We start from the raw sequence: 25,273 nt of genomic DNA, 5'->3' as shown, positions 1-25,273 counted from the left end.
AGCCTCAGGAGTCTGGGGAGAGCAAAAACATGCCCCCCCCCTCCGTAGTGCAGGAGGCTGACTAGGCCACACCCACCTAGCAACCGGGCAGAGAACCCATTGCTGAAAAAAAATTTGAAGCCCACCCCTGGGGACATATCCTGATATGGATTTTTGTAACTTGTTCACTAACATACATCCTTGACTTACAGCGGTTCACTCAGTGACCGTTCTAAGTTACAAAAACAAGTGACATAGGGCCGTTTTTTTCCCACAACCTTTGCAACACGTGATCAAAATCCAGATGCCTGGGGACTGTTTCATACTTATGACCATTGCAGCATCCTGAGGGAGTCACGTGATCCCTTTTTGCAGCCTTCCGACAACCGAAATCAATGGGGGGGGAAAGCCAGATTCCTCTTAATGACGGTGTTCCTAACTGAAGAACTGCAGTGATTCACTTAACAACCGGGGAAAGAACGGTCGTAAAATGGGGCAAAACTCACCTAACCAATGTCTCGCTTAACAGCAGAAATTTTGGGCTCCGTTGTTAGTCGTGAGTCGGAAACTACCTGTAGTTACTTTATGTTTTAATTTGACTTATTTTCTCCCTGTAAAAATTAGGTTGAGGCTCAGCACCGACTAGAATGTAGGAAAGCGTTTTATCCTGTTGTGGTATGGATGGATGGATAGCTTCTAACATCCCTAAACCGAAAAGACAAACTGGCTGGAAGTGTTTTAATGCACGTGTGATATTATGGGATGCAAATATGTAACATGTTCGACTGCAAGGAACTGGTTTCCTACGCGAAGGGGAAGTTACTTTTGTCCTGTCCAATCAACTTTCCTCTTTCATTTTCTTTGTTGTGTTCACTATAAAAAGGAATGCAAGATGGGAGATGCCACTTTATTTGGGTTCCCCAATAAACTGCTTTTAAATGATCTTCCGACTCTGTTGCTTATTGGGGAAGTAAACTGAGACCTAATCTAATCTAATCTAATCTAATCTAGTGTTCCTCTCTCCATGTTGATAGCCAGATCTGGCCGATCATTTGGGATATCCCAAAGCAGCCGTGGGATTAAATTTTATTCACAACTCTCCTGATTCTTAAAATGTCAGGGTGTGTTTTTCAACATGTCTTGAGGACACCGAGGTGGAGAAAGGCTAGTTTGCTATGTGAGGTGACAAAACTTAACTCCAATGTCCAAATGGCAACAGAGATTCCCCAAAGGCAGCGCCCCCAAAAACAACCATGCACGTGTAAGCATATTGGAAAGAGATCTATTATTTAAACATATCGAAGGGTGAAATGCATTAAAATTAAAGCGGCACCATTTAGAAACAGCCTTCTTCCTAGCCCCGTAAAGTCACACAGTGAGGGCGGCCGTTAAAAGCATAAACGTGACTACCTCTTTGGATTTCAAAACAACGTCATGCAAACAGGCAAAGCTTTAGCTGGGGTCAAGCTAGGCCAAGGTTTTATTGGGCAGAATTGCACAGGCAAGGTCTGTTTCTCTAGCAAGCTATCAAGGTCCTGGTGTTTGTTATCCCTTCGGAAAAAGGAAAAAGCTAAAAAAAATGAATATGTCCTTCTAACCTGTAAAATCCTTGGGGGCAGACAGGGAAATGTCCCAGTTGCCCATGACTTATAAATAAATAAATAAAAAACAGACCAAGTGCCTTGGCTGGTTCCCTGAGAGTTGAGCTACATTATCCAGCTTCTGGATTTACTGGGTTTATTAGGTGGCATTTTGGGGCCGAGGTGACCATTTTCACTCTTGATTTGTTCAATATTCTGTTCGCATCTTTCCTGCATTCGGGCTGCATGGCAACGTCTCCACAATTACAACATCAGAGGCAGGCGAACTTAAAAAGTAGTAGCTTGCCTACACGAGATGAGCCAAAAAGCAGATGGGAGTAAGAGGGAAGAGGAGGGCAAAAAAAAATCTGATTTTTGATCCACGAAACATCCCAGGGAGCTGGAAGGGATTTTTCCAATGAAACCCAGGCCTGGATTTAGATGATCAAAAGAATCTTCTCTTTGTCAGCTACCTTTTGCAAGCACACAAAATGCTCACCGGGCTCAAAGAGAGGTTTGGGGTTTGAGTGTTTTTTCTTTCTTTCTTTCCTGGATGAATGTATCTTTGTTTTTTGATCATCTCTCTTGGAATTAAAGACGGGTGGGGGGAAACAGTTACGGCTGGCTTATGGCGCCCCATCCACCCTAAAGACACCGTCCCTTCTATCAGTGACATATTAGCTGTCAACCCTTTGATTGATGGCTACAGTGCTCCAAGGGAATGAATTACAGCCAGGCTATAAAAGAAGGCAAAGAGAGAGGGAATTGCTGCTGGAGTTACAAAATTAACTCTTCTTCTGGAGAATGCACAGAGTGAATGCAAAATATCGGGTTGCCTGTCCACCGCCCACCCTCTCCCCCACTTCCATTTCTGAAACGAAACGAAGAGCAAGGGAAGCTGTGATATTTGGAGGGTGGAGTGGGGAAGGAAGAGGGGAAGAGGCGGCATCTCGTGACCCTGCCCAACTGTCACTTTCTCAGCTTATGGCAATGTGTGAACTCAGCTAAAGAGGAAGAAGAAAAAGAAAGGGAAAAAAAGATCAGAGGCTTTGCGTGGGCTGTAGCGGCTGTCAAAAAACGCTGGAAAGACTTACTCTCTCTGTGCTGCGTTTATCCTGCTGGGCTCAACGGCAGAGACCGCCTTGTCCTGCTGGGCTCTTTGAGACGGTCCCGGGTGTGGAGATGTTGGGTGTCACCCAAGGGCCAGGCCTGACGAAGGAAAAGGAAACATACCCCAGCATCAAAGTCTGTTTTTCGATCAGAGTAGGGCTGGAAGGGAACTTGGGGGAGGTTTTCTAGCCCAACCCCCCTCTTGCTCAAGGAGATGCCACGCCAGGCAAAGGATGGATAATAACAACCGAATAACAGAGTTGGAAGGGACCTTGGAGGTCTTCTAGTCCAACTTTCTGCTCAAGCAGGAGACGTTTCTGTTCTGTTCTACCCTCCCCTACTATACTCTACCCTATTTTCTCCCTCCCCTCCCCTGCCCTCTCCTATATTCTATTCTATCCTATCCTCTTTTCCTTCCTTCTTCCCTCCTCCTCCTTCTATTTTATTCTATTCTATTCTGTTCTATTCCTATTCTATTCTTTTATTTAATTTAATTTTATTATTTTATTCTATTCCATTCTCCTTCCTTCCTCCTCATCCTCCTTCTCCTCCTTCTATCCTATCCTATCCTCTTCTCCTTCCTTTTTCCCTCCTCCTCCTTCTATTTTATTCTATTCTGTTCTATTCCTATTCTATTCTTTTATTTGATTTGATTTTATTATTTTATTCTATTCTATTCCATTCTCCTTCCTTCTTCGCCCCCTCCTCCTTCTCCTCCTTCTATCCTATCCTATCCTCTTCTCCTTCCTTCTTCCCTCCTCCTCCCCCTATTCTGTTCTGTTCTATTCTTATTCCTATTCTATCCTACCCTACTTTTTTTCTCTCCTCTCCTCACTTCCCTTCCACTCCTCTCCACTCTCCACTCCATTCCAGATAAATGGCTGTCCAGTCTCTTCTTAAAAGCCTCCAGTGTTCATCAACTTCTGAAGGCAAGCCATTCTGAAGGCACCCACAACTTCTGAAGGCAAGCCATTCCACTGGTTAATTGTCTCCACTGTTAAGAAGTTTCCTCCTTAGTTTCTAAGTTGATTCTCTCCTTGACTAGGTTTGGATTCAAGCCTTCCTCCTCCATTCTGGCTTGGTTTGGATCCCTCAACCATCCCCATCCCAGCACAGACATTGGTGACTGTGAACAGCTGGTCTTCAGATTTGCGGGTGGGTGGGTGGGTGGGTGGGTAGAGATGCCTTTCCCCAAAGACCAAAGGCCCACCAGGAACCAACCCACAATGGTGCTGTCCATGGTGCTGAAAATGGAGCTGTCTCTACCTCCTCCCCATGAAACTGCCAATGAGGCGTTAAACGGATGAAAGGCCTCGGGTAATATATAAGGAGCCGGTGAAATGGGATTTACCATTGCACAGGTATGCGCAAGACAGAACATCTATTCCCATCTTCTCCGACATGGCGTTTAAGATGAAAGACGTTCCCGGGGTCTGCAGACTGCTAAAATCAGGGGAACGGTGGGAAACGGTGTTTTTCCAGGACGGACGTAAATTTGAGAGACGGGGGAATGAAATGCAAAATTAATATCCTTTTGACAGACTTGCCCGTGCTTAGTTCACTGTAATCAGAGCCTCCAGGACCCAATGGATGGCAACACATGTCTGTCTTTCAACTCGGTTCTCATCGGAGGCAAACATGTCAGCTGTAAATGGTCTCCATCAGCCCCCGGGAAGAATACGGAGCGCTGGAGTAAATGGAACGGCAGGATTGATATTGGGAGTTTTTTTTCATACTCAGGAGGGGGGAAACATTCAAATGCGATGAGGCCCCTTCAGGAATGGACAAGGAAAGAGGGAAGACCCTGTGTCGAGCCTCCAAAGTGGGCAGCGCAGAGAATTAATGGTGCCCATGTTTAAATTAATAAAGAAAAGACAGCAGAAGGATCATGCGGTGGGGCCATTGTCTAATCCAAGATTCTTGATTAATGAATTTCCTAGGGTTTAAGTAACCAATTATTCAGTGAAAATGAATGTATTCTCTATCTTGTATTTCAGCAATTTCCCTGTCTTCCTCCTCATCTGTCTCTCTCTTTTTGTTTTTAAAGAGAAAGGCCAGATAATGCGGGATAAATATATATATATATATTTATATATATATACCGGAATCTAACATTTAATAATATCTACTAGCTCCTGTCTGAGGAATAATGGCCAAGCTATAATTAATCCGGCTTATCGATGTTTTCATTTCTCTGGCTGCTCATTCCGTGAGAAGCAGGCAAAAAAAAAAAACCCGCTTGGGATTCCTTAAAAAATGTAACTAAAAACCACGATAAGGATGGATTAGTTATATTAATTAGTGATCCAACAGGTTTGATTAATTTTAGCCCATCGTTGCCACTATCTGCTCATATCAAGGGAAGCCGAAAAGGGCAGATTCTGCTGGCTGAATTCATTTTATCCCCTTAATCGTTGATTATTTTCCAGCGCACAAACACAAAGGCACAGCATTGTTCTTGCGCAAAGAATTTTATTTTTATTTTTATTTTTTTTGTTCAATTGCACAAACCGAGAGAGCTGCAAACAAGCTGCATTTGCTGTTTTTGGGGGGTTTTTTTAATGTTTTTTTTTAGTTTCCTTTCTGTCTCCCACTGAAAAAGAAAGCACTTTTGGCAAATGAAATAAACCTAAAACTCTGCAGAAGACAGCAAAGGAAGGCGATTGGAAAGAGCAGTTCAGAAAGAGGTGGAGGGAAGGAGGGAGGGAGACCAGATCTTTCAGCCCAGATTTGACAAAAAAAGGGCAACCGGAGAGATAAGTCTGGGGTGCAAACTGCAAATTAAACATTTCTATACGTTGGCGTTGAAAAATGTTTTTTAAAAAGCAGAAGGCATAACGGGAAGAGATAAATTACACCCCTGCAAAACAACATAGGTGATATTTTGATGCCAAGCCCATGACTTCCAGCCTGTGTTTGGGAAAAAATAATCTTTCTGTCTGGAACGGAAGCAAAGCCACCACAGGTTTTGCATGCAGAAATTCTCAAGTTCATTCCTGCGGGCTACTAAGCAAAAAACGGTTCGATCTTTCGTGAAAACAGCAATTGGAAAAAATAAATAAATAAATTCTCCATTTCTATCCTAAAACTATAGTCTTCTACAGACCTACTAGGAATACTCAGAAGAATTCTGTCCAACTAATCTACTCCAAAGGCAAGATGGAGAGAAGACCCATGTCCAGATGGCATTAGCAAACCATGGCTTAACGTAGTGTGAGAAGTTTTACATCCGGATTCAGTGGAACCTCGGGTCGCGAACTTTGCGACCAGATCGGGCGGTGAACAAAAAATCCACCTGGTTTTTGAATCGGGTCATGATTCAAAAATTGGATGGCGAACAAAATCGGCGTGGAAAGATTCCCTTTCTGCACCAATTTCCCCTTTGGCACCATTTGGACACGACCAAATTGGGTTGTGACCAGAGTGTGGAATGGATTATGGCCGTGACCCAAGGCTCCACTGTATATTTTATTCTTTATACTGTTTCCATTTTCCCTTAAAATATTAACAGAATATAACACAGTGGTCTGAAAATCAGTGTCTCCAAGTTCAGTGATCAAACTTCCTCAAAAGAAGTAACCCAGGCGTAATCCACATATCAAAAGGTCTGCAAACACAAGTAGAGTTAATTAAATTTAAGTCTCCCAGCAGAACTATATGTTCACAAGCACACAAACACCCCTGAGCACGTAGACACTTCCACACCCTGGATAGGTTCCCTCTATAAAAGTTTGCCACTGTACCCCCATTTCTCTGCAGGCTGCCCCTAAAAACAAACTGCTCTGCTTTTAGGAAGACACACTGCTTCTTTCCTCACAGCTGTCTGGTTCTCAATTTTATTTATTCTTCGGACATTAGTGTGTGAACTCAATTGGGGATAAGCAGTGGCTTCAGAAGGCTTTCAGCTGGGAATGAACCACAGGAATGTCTGGAGATAAACTGGTGCGTAACTGGTGCGTAACCACCGATCTCTGGTTTATTCTCAGCACTGTAGCTCAGCTTATCAGAGATGGGGGGAAATGCAAAATTTGGGGCTCAAATAGGATTGCCGGCATACCTTGGCTGCATACCTTAACCATGATAGTTAGCTAGTCTGCCAGCCTTCCTGGGATTAAAGACACTATCAGGATTCCATGCATGTATGCATAAATGAACAAATAAATAAATATCACTGTTAAGCTTTAGCAGATTAAAGGAAGTCAAGCCACGCTTTCATTCCCAGGTGTGAATTTCAGCTTAGGAGCAAAACAAGCACAAAATATCATTTTGCGCGTTGGCTCACTGCAAAATCCTAACGACAATAACAAAGCCCAAATATCTGGCCGACTGCACAACCGACCATCGTATGAGTAACAGAAAAGCCTTTCCCCCCATAGGCACCCCCACAAGTGCCCCCCCCTACACACACACACATACAACCCAGCCTGATTTCTACTGGGTTAATATTAATCCCTCCATGGATTTTATTAGCAAAGAAACTGGGATGTAGATTTTTTTTTGCACGCTGCATTTTTATGAAGGCAGGGAACAACTTGCGCAAGGCATGTGTCAGGTTGGAAATGGGGGAGAGAGAACGGCTGGGAGAATGTTAAGGAGGCAACTGCGGTGGGGAGAAAAGGGGAGGAACCCCCCTAAGAACGGGGAGAAGCTAAAGCGAGAGAGGTTTTCGAAACGATGCAAACCGATTTTACGGCAGATCAAAAGAGGAGGGGAGAAAAACTGACCTATCCCAGTTTTAACAGATTGCTTCTACCAGGCCTTTAATCGGTCTATTAAATCAAATTGCTTGGTGTGGATTAAAAAAAAAACCTGTTGTGTAAAAAAAAAAAAAGGTGAACAGAGAAGAAAAAGAGAAAAAAGAAAAGAACTGACAATCAGCTGAAATTAAACCACGACAAAAAAAAAATAAAGCCCAATGCTGAGCCAGCCAACCGAGACTTGTTCCACAAACATGGCTAAGCAAACTGCAGCAAAATGCTTTGTGCAGGCTGAGCCTCTGCCAAGACTTTGTGTGTGTGTGTGTGTGTGTGTGCAGGTGGCAGCAGGCCTTGGAGAAATAAGGCGATTGTCTATTGTAATCTTGTGTGAATGAAGACGCCGTGCAAATTTTTAAAAGAAAGGAAGGAATCAAGATCAGCCTGCCTGGAAGAGAAGCGGCTACCCTGTCCTCATCACTTCGAAGAAGGGACCGGGGGTGTGTGTGTGTGGGGAATATGGCACAGCTTTCTTCCCAAAATGTGTGAAGGAGAAATAAATACACTCAGTGGTGGGATTCCAAAAATTTAACAACCGGTTCTCTAGCCTAATGATTTCTTCCAACCATCAGTTCAACAAACTGCTCAGAAAGTTAACAACCGGTTCTGATGAACCGGTGAGAACCGGCTGAATCCTACCACTGAATATACTCTTCCGAGTTGTGTATCTTGCCGGTTGGTCCAACAGCTGTGCTGTCCTGCTCACACACACCCTCATGTAACTGTGGTTTGGTGGGGTTATTAATATTCCCCTGCAACTCCCTTCGCTAAGAACCTAAAACTGTCCCAATGAAGTCCAGTCACAAGCAGACCCATGCTGTAGTCCCCAAGGGCAAAGGGCCAACGTGTCCGCAGGGCACTTGGAAGATTCCCAATCCAAATTCTGCTCCCCGGGCCAAATTAAACTCACAATACAAGTGGGTTCACGAGGCAAGAAAAACCCAGAGTTCACAAGGCACAATCTAAGTCAAGGCGCGGGGTCAATCCAAAGCGAGACGGGAATCACGGTGACCAGAAAACACACAGCTGGGAAAGGAACAAGTTCCCACCATGGCCTCCATCTCTCTGATGGGCTAAATGGCCAGTTTGTCAAGAAGGATGGGGATTTCTCCTTGCGACTAATCTGGCCGACCTTTGCTGCTCCTACCTTATACCTGCCTTATAGGGTATGGAAACCCTACACCGTTCCAGACAAATGGGTGTCCAATCTCTTCTTAAAAACCTCCAGTGTTGGAGCAATCCACAACTTCTGAAGGTAAGCTGTTCCACTGGTTGATTATCCTCACTGTTAGAACGTTTCTCCTTGATTCTAGGTTGCTTCTCCCCTTGGTTAGTTTCCACCCATTGCTTCTTGCCTTGTTTTCTGGTGCTTTGGCATCCTCCCACTCTGCTTTGTGGCTTCTTTGTGATTCCATTATGTCCTCATTTAAAGGTGAGGAGGGGGATGGATGGATGGATGGATGATGGAGGCAGTGGTGGAAGTCTAATGTTTTTACTACCGGTTCTGTGGGCGTGGCTTGGTGAGTGTGGCTTGGCTTGCTGGGTGTGGCTTGGTGGGCATGGCAGGGGAAGGATACTGCAAAAACCCCATTCCCTCCCCACTCCTGGGGAAAGGTTACTGCAAAATCTCCCTTCCCTCCCCACCCCACTAAACCTGCTTTCCAGCTCCGTTCTCCTGTGCAGGGCAACCAAAGGAGACCCAGCCAATCAGCTGGGACTCAATGGGAGGCAGAGAAGAGATGGGGTTGGCGGGGCCAGTCAGAGGTGGGATTTGCTGGTTCTCCGAACTACTTAAAATTTCCGCTTTCGGTTCTCCAGAACTGGTCAAAACTGGCTGAATCCCACGTCTGGATGGAGACCAAGCCATTCACTGACTGCACTGTTCTTCCTTTACCAGTTTCTTCTCCTTCCTGTCTTCCAAGCTACCTAATGGGAACGCAGAGCCTACCAAATGAGACCAAACTATCTAGCTGCAGATACCACAAAGACCCCTTGGTTAAATCCCCATCAGAGGGCCCACCTCTTTCGCCCTCCTGGCAGATCGCGTCCTCTCTTGGTAACCCTTTCTAATTGAGGCTTCTTAACCTTTCTCCCTCAATTATCCCTGTGCTATTTTTTATTTTCCTTTTTATAAATTTTGCAGAACGCAAACGGGGGGCGTGGGAGAAAGAATTCTTCTCCCAGGTTACCTTTGCAAAGGTTAAAAAGGGAAAAGAGCCCCGGGGCGGGGCGAGACATGGAAACGATCCAAGTTCAACATTTGCCATTCTGGGCCACCCTCGGGAGAGCTCTGCAAACAAGAGATGACATTTCCAGAAAAATCGACATTTCCTTCGGGCTGCCGTTTACATACCTGGCAGGGAAGAGGGGGAGGCAGGCCGCCCCTATAAAAATAGCCTTTTTGGCCTCTCTCGTCCTGAAAAGACTGCATGTGAATCTCCGCATCGGATGCAGCTCTCCTGGGTTTGAACCCTCCACTTCTTCCCCGTGGTCAGGTTCACTAGGAAATTATTCTTAAGGACGTATTGCTGCCTTGCCCTGAGAAAATCACCGAGAAGATTTGAGTCACAGTCAGTTCCCCAAAAAAATTAAAGGGTGTGCGTGTGTGTGCAGAGCTATCATGGAGCTGAGGAAGAGACATTTGGGCAGCCATACCACTGAAGGAGGGAGTGAGGGAAGAAAATCACATTTTTAATTAAATCTTAATATCATTCCATTTCATTCATCTAACTTAATGGCTAAATACACAGGCTTATAACTATCTTCCTCTACATGGGAATTAATTCCCAGCTTTGAAGAAAATTATGAAGTTCTGTGAGGAGGTGGCGACAGCTGGGTTTTGCTTTTGTTTTTTTTTTAATTAACCTATCCAGAATAAGGTTTGTCTGGTTCTCACCTACACCTATTTTTCTAGGCCTGCCCCGATATTCAGAATCTTAATCAAACGAGCTGGGTTTCATCCATCAGGCTGAGTCACAAATAAAAGTAAAAAATATATATTAACCAGTCTGTGCAGCCATGGGGTCTGCAGTGAAGTCCATGTAGAGAGAGGATAGGTGAGGAGATAATTGGCATTGGAGAAAGCCATTCCCTAAAAGTTTTATTTGGGTTTTCACAAAACATAATACAAATAAAATAACTTTTTGAGAACAGCATGATTCCAGGTTATCACTTCTCCATACAGACATAATCTCAATTACATATTTGTCTTTATATTCTATTTCATATCTTATAACTATTTCACCATTTTCTCAATAATTTTTCCCTTCCCTTACTTTCCTCAATCTTATTTCTAATTATCTCATTCCTTTCTAATCCAATGACATATCTTTTTCAAGATTTCTAGATCTTTCTAGTCGTTATATTTGTACTTTTATCTGTCCTGTTTACAATTTCACACTTTCTTATTCCATCATCATCCCGAAAGGGAAAGAACAAAAAAACCAACAATTAGAATTTCTGAGGTTTCAGCCTTGGCCAGTCTGTGTTTTGCTGCCAAAGGGTCTCGCAGCTTTTCGGGGTCGTGCATGGGCTTTGCAATCTCTTGGCCCCGAAACCCAAACTCTCGATGGGTGGCAGATACTTGGGAGAGAGGGACAGGAAGCCAAAGTCAGCAGAACGTGTCCCGTTGCTATGGAGACCCAAGCTCCCTTTCCCCAGCGTCTTTGCGGCTTGCGCGGGAAGAAAACCAACTCCGTGTGGAGAGGCGGGGGAAATCGCCGCCAACGGACTTGCTGGGGGGTTGCTGAAAGGATCCAGGCATCATGATCCAACCAGGTGAGGGAGCTGCTCTGGTTCGGACCGGTTTGGGCAAACCCTTAGCGATCAATTTGCCCCGCCTTAGTCTGTCCTATATTTCCGTGTTTTTCAGACCAGCTGATTCGCGGGTGGGCACGCCTCAGCTGTTTTACTCACCGGGGCTGCCGTAGAAGGTAAGTTTGAGAGCTGAAAAGGGGCGATTTTCAAACGCCGCTCACCAAACCGGTTATTGCACCGGTTGGATCCCAACACTGGGCTGAGCCCTATGCGGTTGTGGAGGGGACAACGTCAAACCACAATCCCAGAGGAAACGATCAGGCAGCCAGGCTCGGTTTGGCCCAGGGGGAGTAGGAGTTATGCGTCTTTTGTTCACTTCTCTGGAGAAGCCACCTGGGCCCTAAGGAGAAATTTCCTAACAGTGAGAACAGTTAACCTTGCCTTCAGAAGTGGTGGGCGCTCCATTACTGGAGGCTTTTAAGAAGACAGCTGTTTGTCTGGAATGGTATAGGGTCTCCTGTTAGAGAAAGGGGCTGGACTAGAAGACCTCCAAGGTCCCCTCCCTGTTATTCTGTTATTTGGTCATTCTCGGGAGAGCCCCTAGCTCAGATTTTGTGCAGTTTTGGAGAACCCCCAAATCCCACACCTGGCTGGCCCCGCCCCAACCCTCCCAGGAGTCCCCCCACATGGCCCGTTTCAGATGCAGGTAAGTGCAGGGCGTGTACGGAGGCTCGGGGAAGGGTGGAAAAACGGGCCTCCAGGAAGTTTGGAAGACCAGAAATGGGCCCGTTTCTGGCTTCCAGAGGGCCTCCGGAGCCCAGGGAGGGCAAAAGCACCCCGGCCATGGTGCAGAAGGCCAACTAGGCCATGCCCACCATGGCCATGCCTACCCATGAACTGGGCAGAGAACCATTGTTGAAGCCCACCTATGACTACGCCCCATTTATACCGAGAGTCGCGGCAGACACAGGGGCTTAACGTGCTATTCTACCCTCATCTGTTGACGTGAAGGCAAATCTTTCCACTCGTCTCTCTCTCTCTCTTTCTTTCTTTCTTTCTTTCTTTCTTTCTTTCTTTCTTTCTTTCTTTCTTTCTTTCTTTCTTTCTCTCTCTCTTTCTTTCTTTCTTTCTTTCTTTCTTTCTTTCTTTCTTTCTCTGGAAAGAACTCCATCTTGGCTTCTGAAATCTTGCAAAGAGAAAGCTCTGGATAAAAGAAAGCTGACAGAACTACACCTGAAGAACTGCCCTCCTTTCCGACTCTGGGTGATCGGAGGGCTTTGCCTTCGCGCTCACAGCTGGCTGCGCGTGTTCAGCAAGCGTAAGAACGAAAGGGAAGGATTAGGGTGCTTAAAAAAAAAAAAAAACAACATAACGCTCCCCTAGAAGCAGGCAAGGGAGTTGAGACAAGTTGCAAAGAGCTTGCCAGCAGGCTCTGCACCCCTGTTCCCGAAACAGCGTCATTATTAAGCGTAAAAAGAGCTGCCATCTGATTTTTCACAGATTTTTTTTTAAAAAAATGGGCTTCCAGGATAGGCTGTTTCTTCCTGCTTTCTTCCAGCTGATATATTAAAACAAGAAGAAGAAGAGGGAGAAAGTAGGGGAGGAAACCAAATAAACCTGTATTCTTTTCATCCTTGTTTATATTGGAATGTTTCCCAAAGACAGCAGAGGGTGGGTGTTTTTTTTCATTCACCCTTTCTCCCTCATTAATAAAATAAAATCTCTGACTGCCTTCGGGTGCATGGAAACGTTGACAGCTAGCAGAGGGAAAACCACCCCGCCAACACCCTAAAACCGTCCCTTTGGGAGGGTTACCGGCCCCAGTCAGACCTGCCAAAAATTAAGGTTGGTCCCTTTTGCCAAAAGGTAACCCTCAGTTAGCCCATCTAATCGTGCTGGCCTTCATCCCACCCACCCCACCCCTGAATTTACAAGGCTGGGACAGACTATCTCTTTCGCACTTTACATTGACGCATCTCCCTGAGAAAGGGGAGCGTTAAAACATTAAAAAAAAACCCACCTCCGCTGTGATCACTCCTGCTCTATTATTTATGACACTTTGCTTCCTCTGTATATAAATAATCCATGACTGCAAAGTGGGGTTTGTGCATTGAATATTCATGGACGTTCTTTGCATATAGAGCTCATTCGTTCCCCGGGAACCTAGAAAATTCCAGGCGGTAAAATAACGCCATCGCCAAGAACGAAACTTTTATCCCTGGGATAAAAGTGGGAGCCCGGCCTTGAATCGCGGGGATTATTCTGGAATTGCAGCTTCCTCCCTTTTTCTGCTGGGCGCCACTTTTTTTCTCTCTCTTTCCGATCTCCAAACTACAGAGAAGAAGAAACGTGCTCCTTGGGCTCTCTACATTTCAGAGGTCTTAATTCAGGAAAGAGAACGGGGAGAGAAAAGGGGAGAGTTTTCTGAATGACACCAACGGCTAAACCATTGGGAATTTAAAGCCTGGGATAATCCAAAGAAAAGATTAGGGACCGGATGGCCCTTAAGTTCCTGCAGGTGGCCAGTTTCAAATTCAGCTCATTGGGGTCTGCTGCAATCAGTTGGAAACTTTGGAGTAGCTGCCAGCCAGAGGAGGTAATGCTTGGGTAAGAAGATCAATGGCATAACGCAGTGGCAGACTGTTCACAGGCCTCCTCCTTCTTCCACGGTTGTCCAAATCAACCTTTTCCAATCTCTGCAGCTCCTCTTGCCTCCAGCCCATTAAAGGTTCTCTCTTCCTTCTCTCTCTCTTCTCTCTCTTCCTTTTTCTTCTCTCTCTCCTCTCTTCTCTCTTCCTTCTCCCTTCTCTCTTCTCATCTCTTCTCTCTCTTCTCTCTTCTTCCTTCTCTCCCTCTCTCTTCTCTCTTTCTTCTCTCTCTCTCTTTCTTCTCTCTCTTCCTTCTCTTCCAGCTTTTACGAGTTCCCAGAACTTGTCAAACTGCCCTAGGGCTGGCGAGCGGCCACGCAATTCCTCCTTGCCAGACCCACCGTCTGCGGTGTAAAATATCAGGATTCTTACAGCCCGCAGATGCTACCCCCTCCGTATTTCTCCCCTACAGCCCTTTGAGATTTGCACGTTGCTCTCCCGTCCCTGGCACATCGCTTGCTGGAGGTGCCCAGAACAGGCAGCCCAACAGCTGGGCCCACCTTCCCTAACGCACACACCACTATGAATCTTGGCAGGAGCATGTTCACAGGGAGCGCAGCAGCGGCAGCGTTGCGCCGGAAGGAATCATAAAATCTGGAAGATGGAAGGGGTGGTTGGGGGCAGCGTAGAAGCAAAAGGAAAAGCCCAAAGTGACCAATTTGCTTTCACGCTTCACAAAAGAAGTGGGAAACCTTTTCCAGCACTTGGTGGAAATGATGATGATGATGATGATGATAGAGAAGAAGAGGAGGAGGAGGAGGAAGGAGAAGGGAGAAGAGAGGAGGAGGAGGGGGAGGAGGGAAAGGAGGGGAGAAGGAGGAGGAAGAGGAGAGAAGGGGAAGAAGAAGGGAGGAGGAAGAAGAGGAGAAGGAGGAAGAGGAAAGAAGAGGAAGATAACAACCAAGAGGAGGAGGAGGAGGAGGGAAGAAGAAGAAGAAGAAGAAGAGGAGGAGGGGAAGGACAAGGAGGGAGGAGGGGAGGAGGAGGAGGGGAAGGGAGAAGGAGGAAGAGAAGAAGAAGAGAAGAAGGAAGAGGAGAGGAGGAAGAGGAAGAAGAAGAAGGAGGAGGAGGAGGAGGAGGAGAAGGGAAGGAAGAAGAAGAAGAAGAAGAGGAGGAGGATGAAGAGGAGAAAGAGGAGGAGGAGAAGAAGAAGAAGAAGAAGGGGAAGGGAAGAAGGGAAGAAGAGGAAGAGGAAGAAGAAGAAGAAGAAGAAGAAGAAGAAGAAGAAGAAGAAGAAGAAGAAGAAGAAGAAGAAGAAGAAGAAGAAGAAGAAGAAGAAGAGGAGAGAAGAAGAGGAGAGGAGGAGGAGGAGAAAGAGGAGGAGGAGGAGGAAGAAGAAGAAGGAGAGGAAGAGAAGAAGAAGGAGGAGGAGGAGAAGGAGAAGGAGAAGAAGGAGAGAAAAGGAGAAGAAGATTTTCATTCTCCAGAGGTCACTCGGCAGTTACACCACTGGAGTAACTATGTCCGAAATTAGCTTTAGGATCTGGGAATCCCTTTTGTTTATAAACCAAAAGGCTTAATTTTAGAGCTTCAATTATGAAAAAGGAGAAACAAACCCTGCTGAAAATTCTCCCTTTGGGCTGCCTGATTTTAACCATTTCAAGTCAGGCATCCCGTGAGGGCGTGAAAAGAAATCTGTCCTTCCTCTCCCTGAATTTCCTACCCATGTTGCACAACCCAGTTTGGCCTCCTGCTTTTTTAAATTGGCCTTCTCCCACTGGGATTATCAGTGGCTCTCTGGGGTTGCTTTAGACCCACTGGATGGGGAGGAGATCACTAAAACCCTGCTGCCCGCTGCTTTATTTTAATTATTTTGTCCAGCTAATCCCATCGCTTTTCCTAAATTATGGAAAAGACCGTCCTGGTTTGGCCCTCCAATCTCATCTCTCTGGAGCAGGCCTGAAGCCGGCAATAGCTAATTCTGCCCACCCTGGCCGTGCTTAAAAAGGTACTTTGGGAGTTCCCAGGGTGATCTATCATACCATGATAAGCTTTAATGTCTGCTGGTGTTATAATCGACTTTATCTTAATACAATCTTTCCCCGCTGAACACTCTCGAGACTTAAAAAACCATTTTTTCCAAAGGGGAACATTTTCAATGATAATTCTGATGATGCTGTGATTATTCTTCGAACCCAACTCTCGGGGGGGAGGAAATTAATAAGAGGAGGCTTAATATTATCTTTTTGTTTATCTTTTGTGGCTGTTCTCGTTATTAAGCATCTGAGGACCACACAGAATGCCAAGCAGCTACTCCGAAACACGCACAGGCAGCGGGGATGTCATCCCTGGGATGTGAATTCAGGGGAGCGACCAAGCGACATGGGTCCCCCCTTTTGCCAAATTGCCAAAGAGCCTTTGGTTATTTGGTCTTTGCCTGGACTATAATTTCTGGTGCTGTTGTTATTCTCCCAATTCTACGCCACCAAAAAGAACAAGAAAGCCACCTGTCACCATGACCGTGCAAGAGTTAAAACCAGGAGCATTTCAGAGAAGTTAAACACAAAAATCTGGATGGAGCTGACCAAGGCCAACTTTTAAGTATGGCTTCTGAAGATTTGCAACTGGATGACCAACTATACTCAACGAGTAGCCCTTAACGATGTCTACATGGAGGGAAGTAAGCAAGGTTCCATTTTAGGCCCAGTACTCTTCAATATCTTCATAAATGACTTAGATGGAGGAACAGAAGAAGAATTCATCAAATTTGCAGGTGATACTAAGCTGGTAGGAATAGCCAACACCCTAGAATATTAGGCTCAAGTTCCAGATGGATCTTGACAGACTTGAACCCTGGGCCCCATCTAACAAAATGAAATTCAATGTCGAGAAAAGTCAAGTCTCACTCTTAGGGCAAGAAAAACCAAACAGAACACCTATAGATTGGGAGAAACCAGGCTTAATAGCAGTAACTGTGAGAGGAATCTTGGAGTCTTAGTGGACGATCAATTAAATATGAGCCAACAGTGGCAGCCAAAAAAGCCAATGCAATCCTAAGATGCATTAACAGAGGGATGCAATCAAGATCATAGGAGATACTAATACCACTCTATAAGGCCTGAGTAAGGCCACACCTAGAGTCCTGCATCCAGTTTTGGTCACCACGCTATAAAAAAGAGGTTGAGACTCTAGAAAGAGTGCTGGTAAAATGAGGACCCAGATTGCAAGAGGCTGACCCCGTGAGTCACTTAGAGAGGGCCGTGAAGCCCTGGAAAGTGGTATATAAGTCTAAGAGCTATTGCTATTGCTGTCTGTCTTAGAGGGCAGGGAGGGGAAATATCCTGCAGTAATCAAGAAAGGGACCTAAACTGTCATGCCTCTGTCGGAATCTGATTCAGAGGGGGAGGCCGAGCAACTTACAGGGAATGGGAGTATGGCTTGTTGGCTGTGGAAGAAACTGGGGAAGGGCAAAGGCCGGCTAGGCAGAGCAGGGGAGAGGTAGAGCAAGGGAGAGGGAATTCGGAGGAAGACCCAGGCCCACCCCCTCTTCATTCTAGGGCACGCAGGAAGGAACGGAGAAGGGAGCAACGTGAGTTGCATGGCTTACAGGGAGGAAAGGGCCCTGATCCCCTTCATTAGCTGCAGCTGGGAACAGAGTGTTTAAAAAGGGAGGTGGCGCACAGCAAATTGTTGGGAGCAAATTGTGAATTATCTGGTATCATCAAGGCTTATCTGTGTTCCTGGCTCTTCCCAACTGTGTGTGTTTTGCTGGCTTTTCAAGTCTGCAATTCCTTCTCTTGCCCTGTCCAGTTAATTGCTGCAGCATGGTTTGTGTAACCTGGACATTGGGGGCAAAGTTGAAGGTACTAAAGGGACTGACTCTTCTTGCTGATTTGACTGTATTGCCTCTGTGCCATGCCCCGAGTCATCACATAAACCTTATTTAGTAAGCTTCCTAAATATGAATGGTTTTTAATAAGGCTGTTCCCAATTAAATAATAATAATAATACTGAGATGGTGGAAGAAGAAGGCAGGGAAGAGATAAAAAGGAATCCCTCCCACAGATCTGGCCAAGTTAGCAAGAAGGTTTCGACTTACTAAACTGTGGGATTACTCTGGAATTGTTCATAGCCACTTTGCTCCTCCTTTGATTCTCTCCAACACAGAGTTCAGATCTGCAACGGAGAATTAAAGCTTTATTAAAGCATTTTTTTAAAAAAAATTCTAGTCTTTTAAAAAAAAGTTAGCCTACATGGAAGAGGACGAGAGTTGGTACCCACTTAAGAGTTGGTGATTAAGTGATTACAGGGTAATCTAGAATAGGGTTGGCTGGGTTTGTATCCCAGACAAAGCTACCGAACAATTTTAATCAAGGTGGATTATGTACTCCACATTTCTGGCGGCCCTGGAGTCCATCTCCTCCTGCACCGAGGCGGTGAGAGGCCATTTGGGTTCGAGAGGTGAGCTTTGTGCTGCATCCTCCCCAGCCCAGGTCACAAAAACTGAGCCGCTCACCCAGTTGCCAGGAAAGCAGCGAAAACAATTACTAGAGGAACTCATGTCTGCCTGACGATCTATCACTGTTGACTGTCATGGTGACAGGTGTAATAAATACCCGAGAGAGGAGGAGAGGGGGGGGAGAAGTGGCTATAAAGACAAGGCAGAAGGAGGGAGGGAGGGAGGGAGGGAGGGAGGGAGGGAGGAAGGAAGGGAGGGAGGAAGGAAGGAAGGAAGGAAGGAAGGAAGGAGATGGGAATGGGAAGGGAGGGAGTGGAAGTGGAAGTGAAGGAAGGAAGGAGATGAGAATGGCCTAGGGAATTGCCTCACAATCAGGAGGCTGTGAGTTTGATCCTAGGTAGAGGCTAATATTTAGGTTTTTGTTTTTTTTAGTATTTATTTGATTTGTCAATCGCTTACAAGATACAGGTATAAGAATAAACATAGTTTTGAATATATGAGACAGATACTTGTAAGAAAAATAAAAAGAAACAATAGGACAGGGATGGTAGGCACGATTGGTGCGCTTATGCATGCCCCCTACAGGCCTTTTAGGAATGGGGTGAGGTCAATAGTAGACTAAGGTTAAAGTTTTTGGGGTTTGTGGAAGAAACCACAGAATCAGGCAGAGTAGTCCAGGCACTGACCACTCTGTTGCTGAAGTCATATTTTCTGCAGTCAAGTTTGGTTTGGTTAACCTTGAGTTTGTATCTATTGTGTGCTCTTGGTATTGTTATGATTGATGGAATAGATTCTCCTGCTGGAGCAGGGGGTTGGACTAGATGGCCTCCAAGACCCCGTCCAACTCTGCTATTCTATGATCTATGGCCGGGGACCACTGGTGGTCCCTGAGAAAATTTAGTGTGGTCTGCAGAGAAATGTCACCCCCAAAGCAATTAATCCAGGCTGTGCGGGAACACAAGGCTGCGCCGCCCACGTGGCCCGTGAGAACACAGGGCTTGCATCGCTTGCATTGCAAACAACACGAGGTGGGGGGGGAGGGGGAAAGGGCGGAGGGGGAGGACTTGCCCCACTCGCCCTACATGCCTCGCCTGGCCACCGGGGTTTGTTCTTTCAGCTTCTTTCTTCTTCTGCGTTTGGCTGCATGCAAGGAAAAGAAGAAGGAAGGAAGGAAGGAAGGAAGGAAGGAAGGAAGGAAGGAAGGAAGGAAGGAAGGAAGGAAGGAAGGAAGGAAGGAAGGAAGGAAGGAAGGAAGGAAGGAAAAGGAAGGAAGGAAGGAAGGAAGGAAGGAAAGGAAGGAAGGAAAGAAGGAAGGAAGGAAGGAAGGAAGGAAGGAAAGAAGGAAGGAAGGAAGGAAGGAAAGAAGAAAGGAAGGAAGGAGGAAAGGAAGGAAGGAAGGAAGGAAGGAAGGAAGGAGCCACAGGAGACGGTGGGTGAAATACAAGTTCCAAGAAATAACTTGCATGGCTAGACGGTGAACCTCCAGCTTGCTAATAGAGACACGGCCTCTCCTCGATGCTAATAAAGATCCATTCCACCAGGATCTGGACTTTGCCAGCTCTGGAAAGCCAGATGCCTGAGTCTTTTAGACTTTAATCCTTTTTATTCTTTAAGGGTCTTAGAGCCACATCATTCTCCCCACCCCCACCCCTCTCTCTGAGTCTTTTCACTGAGTTCTAGGAGATAATCTTACAGAAAAGAAAAGCAAATCTCCGCTTTGGCTAAAAAGAGAAACAACATTCTTTCCAAGCCCTCGAAAGGGAGAAGTAAAGTGGCCATTATTATTATTTCATATATTTTTTTGAAGAAGAAGAAGAGATGATGGGATAAAAGGCCAAGAAGTTGCTCTGGCTCTCAAGGGGTGAAACTCGGAAAGCTGACAATATTGAAGTTGCCGGCCAGAAGCCCTGGGTGACAAGCTCTTCATAATTACCTTGGAAGGGTCAGGATTTTCTGATTATTGGGCAGAAGTGAAAAGCTAATCCCTGCTCTCCGTGGCCCAGGGCAACCAGGGCATCGTACAGAAAAATAATAAGCCCCCTCATCCCTTGTCTTCACCCCCCACCCCAGGTTTTGATGTTAAGCAATTTCAGAAAGCTCAAACTGCCCAAGGAGCTGCTGATCCAGTTCGACAGAGGGATGGATGGTTGAGTCTGTCATCTGCACCTCCATAACTGTCTGGTTTGGTTCTGCAACCCAACAGGACGGACACAGACTTCAGAGGATAATTAGGACTGCAGAAAAAAACAATGGCTACCAATCTGCCTTCCATGGAGGACCTGTATCCTGCACGAGTCAAAAAGAGGGCTGTGAAAGTATTTACAGACCCCTCACATCCTGGACATAAACTGTTTCAACTCCCACCCTCAAAACGATGCTGTAGAGCCCTGCACACCAGAACAAGCAGACACAAGAAAGCCATCACTCTGCTAAACAAATAATTCCCTCAACACTGTCCAACTATCTACTAAGTCTGCACTATTGCTATTCATCTTCTCATCACTCCTTATCACCCATTCCCTCCCATTTGTGACTGTATGACTGTAACTTTGTCGCTTGTATCCTTATGATTTATATTGACTGTTTCCTAGTATGATTTGATTGCTTATATTGTACCCTATGACTATCATTAAGTGTTGTACCTGATGATTCCTGACTCCTGATGAATGTATCTTTTCTTTTATGAACACTGAGAGCATTCACACCAAGACAAATTCCTTGTGTGTCCAATCACACTTGGCCAATAAAGAATTCTATTCTATTCTATTCTATTCTATTCTATTCTATTCTATTCTATTCTATTCTATTCTAATTCTATTCCCTCTTCTACTCTATTCTACTCTATTCTACTCTATTCTACTCTACTCTACTCTACTCTACTCTATTCCATCCCATCCCATCCCATCCCATCCCATCCCATCCTATCCTACTCTATTCTGAGTCGCTCCCCCTGAGTCAGCTTGTCCAGGGGTCTCCAACCTCGGCAAGACTTGTGGAATAAGACTGAGGAATTCCCAGAATTCCTCAGCCAGCAAAGCTGAGTTCTAGGAGAGCTCATGTCCTGCCTGGCCTCAGCTCCTGCCAACCCAGCCATTTGAAAGCATGAATTTGCAAGTAGATAAATAGGCACCGCTTCCATGGGAAGGTAACAGTGCTCCGTGACATCATGCTGGCCACATGACTGCAGAAATGTCTTCCGACAGTGCTGGCTCAATGGCTTTGAAACGGAGATGAGCAATGATTAGCGGAGTAAAAATCTACAAGGATTCCTTTCCTCTTTACTCTTCCTACATTATACTCACAACACCCCTGTGAAGTAGGCCAGGATGACAAGCCAACAAGATCCTCTAGCAAATTTTGCGGCTGGGGAACGACACTGATTTACTGATTTACTCTAACTGCAAAGCTATGCAGCCATGACTTGTTTCTATTAAATGAGGCAGGAGGGGGCCTTTGTCCCCACGAACGAGGTGAAGTTAGCTCTGCCTGCCAACACCCCCCTTCCCCAGGCTACCTCCCTCTCCCCTTTTCACTTTTTTTGCACCCTTCAAACTAAGTCAAGTACACAACAGCGGCCCTACGCCGCACCTGGAAACAATTTTATCACCCTCGGAAAAATGTGCAAATACCATTAAGTGAGACAGATTTTCTCATTAATTTTCTCTCCCTCTGACAGGCTAGGAATTAACACCATTGATTTCTCGGCTCCTGCTCATTATCAATCATCCGAGGGCTTACTCACGCATGGTCTGATTCCCCCCTGATCCACTTTCAGGTGCCAGTTGATGTGCATTAAACGAAGTCTGGATTCGGCACAGCTCGGGGATGTGATTTCTGACACAGGAAGGCTGCGAGTATCCCGAAACAAAATCGTGGCCCTCGGGCCGACACGGTAGCTAGGTCCATGGTGCTGGGCACCTGTGCACTATGGTAAATGTGGATGGAGGTTCTCAGTTCTCCAGGTCATCTGGATTTTCTCTGAGGATCTTTTGCTTCTCACCCAAGAAGCTTCTTCAGCTCTGACTAAGATGGTGGGGAAGGGAAGGATTTATATTCGTTGCAGATAGCTGGTCATTTGCATCCTTTTTAGAGGGTCGTTGAGGCCACTTGGAGGTTTATTTGTGTTTATCTGTGTCCTCAGGGTCACCTGAGTAGTGCAAATGGGTGTGGAAGCTCCTTCTTGGAAAGAGAGGGTCAAAGAGGGCATCTATGTCCAAATCGAACAGCCCTCCCTCAACAGAGAAGGAGGGATATGGCATCATCTAATCTCCAGTCTACAACACCGTCCTTTCAGCAGAGGCTTTGCACCTATTTGCGCCACTTCCCCCCCCCCCCCCGCGCTCATCTGCATATATTTAAATAGGCCATGTGGTAACCGGCTCCATCCTCATTACACCAATTACAAACTTGTTCCAAGCAGATGCCCGGCTCCTTTTACTTAATAAGAAATGGCAGGACGATTTATTGCTCTTTCCTGCTTCCTGCCTCCAGCCAGATGTTGGAGATCGTGATTACCTTTCCAGGAATCAAAGCGACTGGGGCAGCTTCAGGAGTCTGCAGGAAACAGGCGAATGAATGGCGGGTCCAGGATGCACCAGAAAACTTCACTGGTTCTGTCAACTTCCTTCCTTCCTTCCTTCCTTCCTTCCTTCCTTCCTTCCTTCCTTCCTTCCTTCCTTCCTTCCTTCCTATTTTTATCTCCTTCCTTCCTTCTTTCTCATTCCCATCTCTTCCATCCCTCCTTCTCTCCCTTCCTTCCTATTTCCATCTCCTTCCTCCCTCCCTCCTTCCTTCCTATTTCCATATCCTTCCTACATCCCTTCTTCCTTCCTTCCCTTCCTGCTCATTTCTATCCCCTTCCTTCCTTCTCATTCCCATCTCTTCCATCCCTCCTTCCTTCCCTCCCTCCCTTCCTATTTCCATCTCCTCCCTACCTCCCTTCTTCCTTCCTTCCTACCTCCCTTCTTCCTTCCTTCCTGCTCATTTCTATCTCCTTCCTTCCTTCTCATTCCCATCTCTTCCATCCCTCCTTCCTTCCCTCCCTCCCTTCCTATTTCCATCTCCTTCCTACCTCCCTTCTTCCTTCCTTCCTGCTCATTTCTATCTCCTTCCTTCCTTCTCATTCCCATCTCTTCCACCCCTCCCTTCCTATTTCCATCTCCTTCCTCCCTCCCTTCTTCCTCCCTTCCTTCTTTCCTTCCTTCCCCATTCCTATCTCCTTCCTTCCTCCCTTCCTCCCCTCCTCCCATGGGGAAAACTCTTGGATTTTCTGACAGATGTGATCAGTCTAAAACAGCGGGTCCGAGAGACAGGCAGGCAGGCAGATTGACAGGCAGCCAGAGGTTAGGTAACCCTGGATGGAAAAAAAGAAAAATCTGTAAAAGTCAAAATAATATTTTTGCTGTTTCCTTCCCTCCCTCCACCTTTTTTTTCTTTTGCTGGCGTTCCAGCTTATTTCTGGGCAAAAGTGCTAACTCAGTCCCCATTCACCCAATCCTGTCATCTCTTTCAGTGCTGCACAATAGTGACAAAGCCAACTGATTAACTGGGAGAAAAATCACCTCCAGGCCAGAGCGGAAAGGTACGGAAACCTGCTTCTGCCTGAAAAGGCTATCGTTTTTTGATAAATTGCCTGGCTTTTCATCAATGGATCAGGCCATTGATATAGCTAAAATTCCAACGGACAGGTTGCCTTTTGTTCTGAAGCAGCTAAAGGCTCACCCCAGCCCTGGGTTCATCGACAACATTGGGTTATTTTGCTCCTTGGACAAAATATATATATATATAAAGCAATTGCTTTTTTCCCCTGTGTTATTGCTTTTTTTTTTTAATGGAATAAATGACAGGATTGATCACGTTCCAACGTTAGACCGAGCCTGACGATGAAGGACTTAACTTAAAAAAACTAAGTTATGAATTCTGCCCCTTTTTCTTTTCGAAGGCAGGCTGTCGAGAGACGCTCTAGAAGGCAGGAGTTCCCAACCTTTTCTATACCCCACACCCCTGGAAAGCGTCTCATATATTCTCGCAAAAAACAAATAAATACATGCAATTATACACTACAATTTTGAAACTTCTAAATCCAAGTTTTTGCACCCCCCAGAATATCGTCTCGTGAGCACTCCCGGTTGGGAACCCCTGCTCTAGGGGAACCTGGTTGGACTAGATAAGCTCTAGGATCCCTTCCCACTCTCTGACTCTCTTCTTCTAATTGCAGACAGTTTTGGACTTACACTATATTTAGTAGACCGTTCAAAGTTACAACGGCACTGAAGTGTTGACATGACCCTTTTTCACACTTACGACCGTTGCAGCATTCTCCCACAGTCACATGATCAGAATTCAGATGCTTGGCAACTGACTCGTATTTATGACGGTTGCTGTGTCCCAAGGTCACGCTTTGCAACTCTCTGACAAGCGAAGTCAATGGGGGAAGCCAGATTCACTTAACAAACCAGGCTTACTAACTTAAGAACTGCAGGGAGGTATTTGAGAAAAAAACAAACGGAGAATATATCAAGTAGCGATAAACTATGAAACTGAATATGAAAGGTGGATATGTAATTGAGATTATATCTGTATGGAGAAGTGAAAACGTGGACACGTGCTGTTCACTAAAACAAAAAAAAAGACGTTCTATTTTACCTTTTTTGTCTTGTGAAAACTCAAAAATGTTTTTTTTTTTTAAAAAAAGAACGGCAGGGATCCGCTTCACAACGGTGGCAAAGAAAGATCGTAAAGTGGGGTGAAACTCTACTTCGCAAAATGTCTCACTTAACCGCAGGAATTTGGGGCTCCATTGTGGTCCTTAAATCAAGGGATACCTGTATATTGGCTGGGCTGACACGGCGCAGCTAAGCTACAAGCAAGCAAGCTTTGGGAATATTGTGCTATGAGACATATATTTTAAGAGAAGGGCACCCGTACCACAATTCACCACAGGCAGGAAGGATCTGAAACGATCGATTGGTGGGAAAACTACAGCCAGAAACTCTGCAAGAGCTGGAGTCACCGGTAACCTAACGCAGCGCAGATTGCTGCTAAAAA

The 25,273-nt window shown here is 45.7% G+C and overlaps 1 protein-coding gene and 1 long non-coding RNA gene across 4 annotated transcripts in view; one reads left to right on the top strand and one right to left on the bottom strand.

Annotated features, from left to right (window-relative positions):
- Positions 1-9,945, bottom strand: part of DISP3 (dispatched RND transporter family member 3) — a 64,123-nt gene extending 54,178 nt beyond the window's left edge. For both annotated transcript variants that reach the window (XM_087944837.1, XM_087944838.1), the window contains exons 1-2: positions 9,777-9,945; positions 2,654-2,768 (exon numbers count right to left, since the gene is read on the bottom strand). The gene's annotated coding sequence lies outside the window, so the exon portion shown is untranslated. The remainder of the gene's footprint in view (positions 1-2,653; positions 2,769-9,776) is intronic.
- Positions 9,946-11,373: 1,428 nt separating this feature from the next.
- LOC148129410 (uncharacterized) lies at positions 11,374-24,883 on the top strand. 2 transcript variants are annotated; one of them, XR_015745465.1, is made up of 3 exons: positions 11,374-11,600; positions 22,002-22,156; positions 23,739-24,883. It is a non-coding gene; the product is annotated as an uncharacterized LOC148129410 (long non-coding RNA). The 2 variants fall into 2 exon arrangements; XR_015745466.1 differs by lacking the exon at positions 11,374-11,600 and adding an exon at positions 12,238-12,497.
- The last annotated feature ends 390 nt before the right edge of the window (positions 24,884-25,273 follow it).

The sequence above is a fragment of the Notechis scutatus genome, chromosome 16 (genome assembly GCF_049901735.1).
Source record: "Notechis scutatus isolate UNSWTSFEM ecotype Mainland chromosome 16, rNotScu1.2, whole genome shotgun sequence".
In the NCBI taxonomy this organism is placed as follows: Eukaryota; Metazoa; Chordata; class Lepidosauria; order Squamata; family Elapidae; genus Notechis; species Notechis scutatus.
This window is presented reverse-complemented; position numbering and strand designations above follow the sequence as displayed.